This window comes from Convolutriloba macropyga, chromosome 6 (genome assembly GCF_964194025.1).
Source record: "Convolutriloba macropyga chromosome 6, txConMacr16.3, whole genome shotgun sequence".
Taxonomy (NCBI): domain Eukaryota; kingdom Metazoa; phylum Xenacoelomorpha; order Acoela; family Convolutidae; genus Convolutriloba; species Convolutriloba macropyga.
The window spans coordinates 64165904-64174531 of NC_134473.1; positions in this window are offsets into that span (position 1 = coordinate 64165904).

The window sequence follows — 8628 nt, forward strand, 5'->3', positions numbered from 1 at the left end:
AGCCGAGCGCCATCTCCAGTACTTTGTTCAAGGAGAAGCCCTCAGGACTGAAAAAGAGGACCTTATTGACAGACTACCATTAAGAGGAGCAGCGGCATTGCTCAGTGTACACCATTTCTTGGGCCAGATGATCTCATCCGTTCTTCTGGTTGACTCCGACGGCTAGTGGAAATTGACTTTGACACTAAGCATCCTATCGTGCTGGATGCACTTTTGTTAAATTGTTTCGTCGGCCTGCTCACTCAAAAAACCGTCATCAGTGCATTGATTACCTACGGTCAAAAGTACAGGAACGCTATGCCATCTTTAAACTACGTTCTTCACTGCGTACCATTAAGTCAAATTGCGTTCTTTGCAGAAAATTCCGTGCAGAAATCTTTCAACCAATCATGGTGGACCTCCCAAAAGAGAGACTCGCATACCAGTCTCCTCCCTTTACCAACACCGGGTTGATTACTTTGGCCCATTCTACACACTGTTCGTCGGACTACAGAAAATAGACGGGGATTTCTTTTCACTTGTCTGACTACTCGTGCTGTCCATGTTGAAATTGTTCCGTCCATGGACACTACTTCGTGTGTAATGAGAGGGGAGCGGTTTTTCTGACGCAGGGGTGCACCTGCCATGATCTGGTCAGATAATGGTACGAACTTTACCGGAGCGGAGAAACAACTCCGTGAATGCATTAAAAAAGGAGCACGATCAACATCGCCACTGAACTTGCGCAGAAGGGCATTAAGTGGAAGTTCAATTCACTCAGTCCGCCACTCCAAGATTGCATTTGGGAGAGGTTGGTCCTTGGCTTCAAAAGAGTACTTTATACAATCCTCTGTACACGTCGGTTCACGGATGAGGTTTTGAACCCTACTTTTTGTCCGATTGATTATGCACTAAATGCACGTCCGTTAACGCCCGTAAGCGCCAACTCATCCGAGCTTGGAACAATAACACCGAATTTTTTTCTACCTGATAACCAGGTAACCAGAATTACGTCAATTGTTGGCGTTGACGAATTCGATCATCGTAAGTGGTATGCTCATGCGCAGTCCTACGTCAATGAAAATTGGGAATGTTTGCTTAAGCAGTACGTACCTGCTCTGAACCGTAGATCTAAGTGGCAGAAGCCTTCCGAGCAGCACCTCAAGTTCGGTGATTTAGTTTGGATATTGGAAGAAAGCAAGCTTAAAAAGTTTTTACTTGGCTTCTAGTGCTCTGAGTTAGCGCACTTCAAAACACTTAACGCCCAGACCCAAAGACCTGAATCTCTATCGAGAACAAAATGTAATGAAAAACATTAAGCATCATGTGAAATTGCTCGCAGCAGCAGTAGAACGCAATTAAAACGTTTTGCTTGAAATCTTTAATTTTGCACGATAACAAAATTGTAAAATACTATGTAAAGCGAGGAGCTGTTATGTATTCCTAGCTGGAATCGACATTATCATCATTGGTTTTCTAAACCGGAGAACTTGTTGACTTAGTGCAAAAAAAACGAATATGCGACGACAAAAAAACTCCAAGACTTTTAATTTTTAATTCCTAAAAACAAGAGAATTTTTTATTTTGTATGCCGTTGTTCACAAAATTACTGAAGTCGAGTGAAATCAACATTAAAACCCAATATCTTCTACAATTTCCCATAATGCGTTATTGTAACTAAGCTAATTCATCTATTAGGGATCGTATTACTGCCTGTCCTCCAAATAATCAAAACTAACTACCATCAGAATTTTTCTTATTCGAATCTTTATCAATTGTTGGCCAATTGTTGGCAAAAAGATATATGATCCCCATCAATTTAAATTGTCTTCGTAAAAACAAATTTAAAAAAAAATAGATAAAAGTGATTTGATCAATTTTTCCGTCACATTTACCCTATCTACCTTGCGCATATGAATTTGTAGATCATTGAAAGTTCTCTTTTGTCAAACTCAAACCTATGAAAATCTCAATTGGGACAGATTTCGTTACGAGTATTTTCCAAGGTTAAACAACGGCAAAAATGGCGAACTACAACATTGAAACCCTTAAAGAATGCGATTTTGTTTGGTTGCTCAAAAACTGCAATAAGCGAGGATATTATAACGTGGATCGGAGTACCGAGACCATCGATGGGTCTGATGGTGTAATTCGATCGGCAATGGTTCGCAAGAACGATAGAATTTAAAAGAGATCAGTACTGAAGCTCACCCCTGTACTACCAAGAAGAGATGTTTTCGCAGTAGAAAACGGGGTCGGCTATGTTGAGGCTACGTTTCATGATAAACAAATAGATTCAAGGTTGAATCAAGCAGTGAAATTAGAAAAGCATGACAAGAGAAGTTTAATGCTACGTTCTATCGCAGCATTCTTAATTTGTTCACTTTCGTCAAAATTTTTTTAGTAGCTATTACTGGTACGTGATCATCACACATGAGGTAAACCCAAACTCGAGCTCCCTCAACATCTGCAGACCAATATTACAACTTAAAATATTGCATCAGAATATTTGCGATCGGTTTGCAAATCAATCTGTTATTGATACAGATTGCTCGACGAATTTTTTTTGTTGACAAATGACTCAAGCATTAAGATTACACTGAAAAAAGGATGTTATTGAAATTTGTTAAAATATTTTGTCATCCTTGTCTACAACCAATCAGAGATGCAATTTTGACAATATTACCCACGTGACTAGCTAGCGGCATAATAGAGCTTGAAAAATCAGTTGAAATTGGCAACTATGGTGTTATTTGTTGAACTGACATTCAGCACAATTTTGGACTGTTAAAATACTTGTTATTATGTCTTGTTCTGTGAATCATCTTACTGATTGCACAGTTTTAAGTTAATTTTGACTTCTGAAAAAAGAATTAGCTTTCAAATTCTTGATTTTGTTTTTGAGGAAAAAAATTTTTAGTTAAGAGAATCTTTGTGATAAGCACGTAGTCATTTTCTCCTACTGGTTTTAACAAAGCCTACTGACATTGAAATTATAAAAATTTTCTTTTTGGTGACTCAATTACATTTTCAGTAACTTATCCTGTTTAGTAGCTGCTAAATAAAGCAGATTGAAACTTTGCATAGTTATTACCAATCTGCACGGCTACAATTTGTTTGAGCGGAAATTGTTAATTGCGTTTTTGAACTGAATTTTCAGCAGAAACACAGGCACAACAAAACTTGATTGTGTCAATTTGAACTAATTGGTCTGGCTGAGAGAAACAAATTTTTTGAACAGCAAAGCTGAGCGATTAGTTATTGAGACTAATCGAGCATCAAGTAACGAGCAGCATTCTACAGTATAGTAGACAAAACAGTGGTGCACAAATGCAGACAGCAAAAATTTAATATCCGGACAGATTTGAAACCCCTGAAACAAACTGGGGTGTAAATTTTTCCTTGTTTTTGATAGGAGAGCAGCCGTTACAAGTGTTCTGCCAACCAGGACAGTGAAAGACAAACTGCTGTCCAGTCTTATGAGCAGAGTGCCTAGGGTTCTCGACTAAGAAAGTCGGACGAATCAACAGAAAATTGATTAACAGCGACTTGATTAAGCAAAGCAAAAACGAATCAACAGCGACTTGATTAAGCAAAGCAAAAATAAACAGCTACCAGGAGATTAGAGCATAGTCAGCAAAAAACAGCTTCAATCAACAGCTCACAAGAACAAAAATAATTTCCAAGATTTAGTGAAAGAAGTTAACAAAAACACAGGGCTTGGCTGGAAAATAGTTTAATATTACGATCGACCCAACAAACCAAAGTTCTCTATCAACACACTGTTCGGTTTTTTCTAGAGAAGTAAACACCCAAGAAACTGCAGCACAAAAACAAGCTTGTATCATAAACAGGAGATCTTATTGAGGGACATCTGAAAGACACAAGGGAGTGGGAAGCAAGTTTAGACTAACAAGTTTAAGCTTGCATATAAAAGCAAAGACACGCAGCCAGCAATGAAAGCAGAGCAAACCAAAACAACTCAACCAGTGAAGGACAACGAGAGCAACAGCAACAACTTATTGGACAACCCAGTTGCTCAAACGGTGCAAAATGGCGCAACAGCAATCGGCCAAGATACGGAAAATGTTTCGGAAACATTTTCAGCAAAGCAAAGGCGTGAAGAACGGATGAAGAAATTTGATATAAAATTCGAAACCAAGATGCGGCTAGAACACGCAATGTTTGAAAGGAAGACAATAGAACTGGAAATCCAAGTGAAGTAACTGGAAACCAAGCATCCTCTGCTGGGAGAGGGGTGTGAGCTAGAGCGCAATCTGAAGAGAACATCGTTACAGATTGATGTTCGCTCCCAATCAACTAGTGCTCGAGACAAGTCAGTTTTTATTTGGACGCTGAAGAAGAGAGATATCTCAAACTCTTCAGTAGAATCGACAACTTTCTAACACCAGATCGATCAAAAGCTTGGTTCGGAGCAAACACTGATATGAACAGGCCTAGTCAATTTTCACGATATCACAGTGCACGTGACCGTTGATCAAGTGTTGGAAACCCGGAAATTTCCTTCAGAACAGGTCTATGATTCATGAGTGTTTATTCAGTTCGTACTAACCTACCAAAACTGAAGTTGAACAATTTCGTCGGAGAACCTCTCGAATGGCCGAAATGGTCTAGTTTGTTAATTGCTACAGTGGATCAACGCCCAATACCAGATAAAAGTTCAACCATCTGAAGATGAGCCACAAAAAACATCAGCAATCTTCGGAATAGGCTATTCTGGTCAATTCTTCGGTGCCGCACGAAGCATTCTGGAGAGGAAATATGGGACACCTCGTGTGATCATTGATGCACCGATGGAAAATCGTCGCAAATCAGGTCAGGTGAAACGTCACCACTCAACAAGACTGATCAGTTACTCAGTTGTTTTCTAAACTGTTTGATTTTGTTCAAAGACTACAATTGGTTTAGGGATCTGCAATAAAGCTCGACACTGTATACGGCAATTGATTAAATACTTCAATTTCTAAGGAAGAAATGGTGGTTCGAGGTTGATGCTAAAAAGTGAAAACTGGCTTGATCCAGTTATTTTTTTAAAACGGCTATCTAGAAAGGCATTCGCGCAGAAAAGGTTTTCAGCTCTCGAGGGAGAGCGAAAGTAAGAAGACCGAAGAAGCACAATTACAGACAAACTGTTCTCGGAAACATCGAAATTCAGTGCTAATTCGAACGTTAAAGAAACGAAGCCAATGCAAAGTGAGCACTTTCTGCTAGCTGATGTTAATCATGAAATATGGAACTGTCCATTATTCATCGACATGAATGTGAATGATCAGTACGCAGCAGTGAAGAAGCAACGCCTATGTTACGGGTGTCTGGGCAAAGAACATGCAATCTAAGATTTTAAATTCAATGCGTCCGGTATCAATAGATGTAACGAGAAGCACAACCGGTTGCTAATCTCAGAACAATCAAATCAAAAAGGGCAATCACGCAGTCAACGTAAGCGCAGCCACAATTAACCAGAGTGACGAAGCTAGGAACTTTCTTCAGATAATTCCTATCTTAATAGAGAGCGGTGGCAACAGGTTGAACACATAGGGTTTCCTCAATAGTGAGTCAATGGTTTCATTCAACCATCAAAAGTTAGGAGCCCCGAGGCACCGACGTTACGCTAAGCATAGCTGGCTCACACGGAACAACGGGTCTTAGGACAGAAAAGTTTCAGCTAAAAATAAAGGGACTATTTTCAAAGAATTGTTCAATCGAGGCGTTTGCACACCCGTCAACCTCATTGAGAAATACAAAGCATAACTACAAGAAGTTGAAGCAAAGCTTAAATCACATGAATGTTTTACGCAACAGAAGCTTCAACTTGATGGAAGTTGGCATATTCCTTGGTCAAGATGCTTATGAGCTACAAAGCCCATTGGACTACAAGATAGGAACTCGAATTGAACCCTTTGGCGTTCTAACAGAGCTAAAATGAGTAATCATTGGACCCACGACGGGCAAAAAAATACAAAATGTTTGTTATTTTAACCTCACAGAAAACGTGAACGTGGCTGATAATATGCAAACCTGGTGGGACATAGAAACCTCTCCTTCCAAAATCAACGGCTTCAGTAAGTCAAAGAAAAACCTGCAGGCGCAAGAAATGCTAGAGGGTACAACGATGCTTGCAAGCGAGCGGTAAAAAGTGCGAACACTGTGGAGTGAACCAGAGCCAAAAAAATGGAACAACAGAGCTCAGTCTTAGGTCAGCTTTAGTCACTAGAGAGAAGATCCCAAAAGGAACCAAACTTGAAAAGTCTGTATCAATTGTCCACTAGATATAAATGTAGAAAAAGCATTCGTATAGCTTTTTGAGGAGTCCGAGAAGAAATGCAGCTTCGCGAAAGAATGGTATTTGACACACCATCCAATGCTAAAACCGAACAGGCCTGGAAAAGTGAGACGTGTTTGTAATGCTGCATTAAAGTACAATGAAGTGTGCTTATAAGACAAGCGGTTAGCAGGACTTCATCTGCTACTCGGTTTGATTGGAATAATATTGAGATTTCGAGAAGGACTAATAGCCCAGGCAGCTGTCGTCGAACCAATATTTCCACAAGTGAGAGTTCACGAAGATAAAAAAGTTGATTGAGGTCTCTCTGGCGTCCAGGAACTAACAAACCTGCTCAAATATACAACTAACAGCGTCAACTTTTAGGAACTAATATTTCTCCAAGTTGTACAAACTATGCTTTCAAGCGAGAGGGACTGGACAACGAAGAAGAGCACCCAATCGCAGCTCAGTTACTTTTAAACAACTTTCATATGGATAATTCCTTCAAATTCAGTAAAAACTCTGACAAAAAACTGAAGTATTCAGTCATTTACAACCCATTCTTACAGTACTGATTTGAACCTAAGAAGTGTATAAGCAACAAAGTTGCAGTTACGGACGTAATCCCAAAAGACATAAAGTCAATCAAAAAGCAAGTCGAAGTGGAACCCAATACCGAAGGATCTTCACTGCTAGAACTACAATGAACCATTATTGATAATAGTCTTCAAATGTGCAGAGGTAACAATGAGGAAATTGAAGCATCTATAAATCAGAGGAAGATTCTGTCTCTGGTATCTTTAGTATTCGACCCAGTTGCATTGTTTGCTCAGTTTAGTGTTCAAAGGAGACGACCTCCGAAAGGCATCTGAAAAAACGGACAACATTGAGACAACAACGTGGAGCCTGGTGATGAAGTCAAAATTCTGCCATGGAAAGGGCAACTTTCAATTGTAGCTGAAACAAGCATCAATAGGAGATACTTCAATACAGTAAGGGATGAATTAGAACTTCATAGGTTTGCTGACGCATCTGGAGACACGATGTGTGCAGTGCCCTATCTACGTTCACAACTGAAAGAATACTCAGCTGACCTAGCATCTGTCATTGGAAAGTGCAGAGCTGTCCCGATGATACATTTTTCGTTACCCCGTTTGGAATTACAAGCATTAGTCATGGTAGTGAGGTTGAAGGTACAGGTAGTCAAGGCACATGTAATAAAGATACATAGTAGCAAATTTTGGTCAGAATCAACAAGTCTTTTTTAGGGATACACAGCTCCAATTTGAAACAAAGTGTTTGTGTCCGATCGGGTAGCTGAGATACTGGATACAACTGACGTTTCTCAGTGGAAACAAGTGAGCGGTATCAACAACCCAGCGACCATTGGCACTAGACCAATCAACATTGAGGAACTCAAGAGAAGAAAGTGGTCCACTGGGCCGGGCTGGTTGAAGCAATTAGATTGCAATGTCCAGAGCAAGTGAATCGTATCCTTACCTCAGATAACAGAACAAACCCTCATCAGTCCTCATGATAGTGGCTGAACAAAGGAAAGCTGCTGTAGAATGGGAACGATTCACTAACTTTCACGGACTAGTGAATGCAGTGGCATGAGTACAAAAAACTTTAAATATATACAAACCACCAACACTTGTAGTCAGCGATGAAGAGAGAGAAAAGACGAAGAGAAAGAATGATTTTCAAAATACTACAGAAGTGGTGAAATCTTTCAACGCTGAAAGGAAACGCCTAAACGTAACAAAATCCTACAGTTCTCTCCCTTGCTAGATGAAGAAGGACTTACCAGAACCAAACGAGGAATAGACAACTGTTAATTGGACTTTAATAACAAGCATCCAATTCTGCTACTTTTGAAACATCATGTGATAGAATTAGTCTTGCGAAACGAGCACAAGGACAATCAGCACGAGGAACTGAGCAAGTAAGGAACCTTGTTAAGCAGCAGATGTGGATCCTGGGCGTACGAAATGCCCTGAGGTGACTCAGCAACAAGTGTGTTAGCTGTAGAATATGCAGAGCACAATCGATAATACCAGTCACGGCCGATCTACCCTGAGAGCCGCTGGTTGCTTTAAAGGCCTTTACGAATGTTGGATTGATATATTTTGGACTTTTCCTTGTAAAGATTGAGCGAAGGAACAAGATTTGAGTGTGTTGTCTGTTCACACATTGGTTACAAATTGTTGTCTCGAGCATCATGAGATTTATTACATGAAGATGCAAACCGACTGCAAAAATATTGGAGTACATTGAGACAAACTTTGTTCAAGCTGAAAGAGAGTTTTCATAGTATGTTGCGGTATGGAACAAGGAACGGATCGAGGAATCTCTAATTCAAC